This window comes from Mesoplodon densirostris, chromosome 4 (genome assembly GCF_025265405.1).
Source record: "Mesoplodon densirostris isolate mMesDen1 chromosome 4, mMesDen1 primary haplotype, whole genome shotgun sequence".
Lineage (NCBI taxonomy): Eukaryota > Metazoa > Chordata > Mammalia > Artiodactyla > Ziphiidae > Mesoplodon > Mesoplodon densirostris.
This window is the reverse complement of record NC_082664.1, coordinates 70,245,112-70,248,468: the sequence shown is the minus strand read 5'-3', so window position 1 is coordinate 70,248,468 and position 3,357 is coordinate 70,245,112.

Genomic DNA, 3,357 nt, shown 5'->3' with positions numbered 1-3,357 from the left:
CTATTTTCTGGAAGAGATTGTGTAGAATTTGTGTAAATTCTTTAAGAGTTTGGCAAAATTCTCCAGTGAAACCATATGGGTCTGGAGATTTCTTTTCTGGTAGTTTTAAAATTATTAATTCAATTTTCTTAACAGTTATAGGTCTATTCAAATTATCTATTTCATATTAGGTGAGTTGTGGTAGTTTGTGCTTTGTTTGTTTGTTTGTTTGCAGTATGCAGGCCTCTCACTGTTGTGGCCTCTCCGGTTGCGGAGCACAGGCTCTGGATGTGCAGGCTCAGCGGCCATGGCTCACAGGCCCAGCCGCTCTGCGGCATGTGGGCTCTTCCCGGACTGGGGCACGAACCTGTGTCCCCTGCATCGGCAGGCGGACTCTCAACCACTGCGCCACCAGGGAAGCCCGGTAGTTTCTGTTTTTCATTTAAGTGATCCGTGTTAGTTAAGTTGTCAAATTTGTGTGTGTAGAGTTGTTCACAGTAATCCTGTATTACCCTTTTGATGTATGCAGGGTATGCACTGATATCCTGTTTCATTCCTGACATTGGTAATTTGTGTTCTTTCTTTTTTCTTTGTCAGTCTTGCTGGAGATTTGTCACTTTTATTGATATTTCAAAGAACCAGATCTTGGTTTCATTGATTCATTCTACTTTTATGTTTTAAATTTTATTGATTTCTGTTCTAATCTTAATTATTTCCTTCTTTCTGATTACATTGGGTTTATATTGCTCTTCTTTTTCTAGGTTCTTGATGTGGAAACTCTAAAATTCTTTTAACTTAGCTGTATACTTGAAAATTTCCATAATAAAATGTTGGCTGTGGGGGAGACTCAGTTCAGGCATGGGCCCTTTGACATATCTTTCATGACCTTCACACCCATCCACACTCTAGGATACACATTGCTATTTCCCCCTTTCTTGAGTTCCTGTAATGTCTTACACATATTTTCATCATTGTATTTTAGTTATCTGTTTGCATTTGTCTCCTCCATTAAACTTTGAGCTCCTTGAGGATGGAGATTATGCAATTTACCTTTGTATCTAAACACTGGTCTAGGTACAACCTCAATTTGATAAAGAGCATCTACAAATAACATACAGAAAATATTATACTTAATGGAGAAAGACTGAAGACTGAAAGTTTTTCCACTATGCTTGGGACTAAGGCAAGAATGAATGCTTTCATTACCCTTATTCAAACAGTACTAGAAGTTTTAGCCCATGCAACAAGAAAAGAAAAGAAAAGAAAAAAAAAAAAGAAAAGAAAATGCATACAAATTAGAAAAAAGATATAAAGCTTTCCCTTCTGCAGATGACATGACTGTCTACATAGAAAAATCTCAAGGAATCTACAAAAACACTCCTGGAACTAATAAGAAGATCACCAAGGTTATGGGATTACAAAACAGTCATACAAAACCAAGTTGTATTTCCATATACTAGAATGGACATGTGGACACTGAAAAATACAACACCATTTATAATCACTAAAAAATGAAATATTTAAATGTAAATATTAAAAATGTAGAGGGTTTATATACTAAAATCCATGCAACACTAATGAAAGGAATCAAAGACAATCTAAATTAATGAAGAGAAATACCATTTTCATGAATTAGGAGACTCAACAGAGTAAAGATGTTGATTTTCTCCAAATTTATATATAGGTTTAACACAATTGCTATCTAAATCCCCAAAGTATTTTAAAGACAAAATTATATATATATTATTATATATTACAGACAAAATTATTCCAAATATATATATGGAAAGGCAAAGGGACTAGACTAACTGAAACAATTATGAAACTAAAAAGAGAGTGGAAGGAATCAGTCTACCTAATTTCAAGATTTATTATATAGTTATAATAATCAAAACTGTGTACAACTGGCAGAGATAGACACATAGATCAATGGAAGAAAATGGAGAACCCAGAAATAGACCCATACCAATTTGCCCAAATGATGCTTGACAAACGTGAAAAAAAACATTCAATGAAGGAAAGGAAACCTTTTCAACAAAATAGTGCTAGAGCAATTGCGATCCACAGATTTAAAAAAAAAGAAAAGAACTTCAACCTAAATATCACAGCTAATACAAAAATTAATTTGTAATTGATAATGAATTTAAATGTAAGGTGTAAAACTATAAAATTTCTACCAAAAAAAAAAAATAGGAGAAAATCTTTGATCTAGGACTAGGTAACAGTTCCTGAACTTGACACCAAATATACAATCTGTAGAAGAAAGAACAGAAAAGTTTGACTCCATCAAATTTAAACACTTTTTCTCTGTGAAAGATCCTATTAAAGGATAAAAAGATAAGCTACAGACTGGGGAAAAGTATTTGCAAACGACATATCCAACAAAGTATCTAGGCTATATAAAGAATTCTCAAAAGTCAACCATAAAAAAGGAAAAATCCAATTAGAAAATGGGCAAAAGACTTGAAGAGATATTTCACTGAAGACTAGGAACAGGCGGCAAATAAGCACATGAAAAATGTTCAACATCATTAATCACTAAGGTTAATGCGAATTAAAACCACAATGATATATCACGACACACAAATCAGTATGATTGAAAAATAATAATGACAAGAAACAATGGCAAGGGAGTGAAGAAACTGGATCACTCATACATAGCTGTTGGGAATGGAAAATGGTATAGCCACTCTAGAAAGCAATTTGGTTTCTTAAAAAACTAAGTATGCAACTATCGTATGACTCAGCAATTACACTACTGGGCATTTATCCTGGAGAAATGAAAAGTTACATTCACATGAAAACTTACACATGAATATTTACAGCAGCTTTATTTGTAATAGCCAAAAATTGGAAACTCAGATGTCCTTCAATGGGTGAATGGTTAAACAAACTGTGGTTTTGTTTAACAAACTATGAACTATTATTCATCCCCCCAAAAAGGAAGAAATTTGATATGTGCAACAATCTGAATGAATCTCTAGACAATTATTCTGGGTAAAAATGCCAATCCCTAAAGATTATGTACTGTATGATCCACTTATATAACTTCCTTGAAATGATACATTATAGAAATGGAGAACAGATTAGTAGTTGTAAGGGGTTAAGGAGCAAAAGGAGTAGAAAGGAATTAGACGTGGCTGTAAAAGTGCAAAATGAGTAGTGATGGGAATTCCCTTATAGTGATGAAAATGTTCTTTGTCTTGACTGCATCACTGTTAATACCCTGTTTGTGATATAATATTATAGCTTTGGAAGATGTTACCACTGGGGGAAACTGGGCAAAGAGAACCCAGAATTTTTCTGTACAAATTCTTACAACTACACATAAATCTACAATTATCTCAAAATAAAATGTTTAATTAAAAAACACAGTGA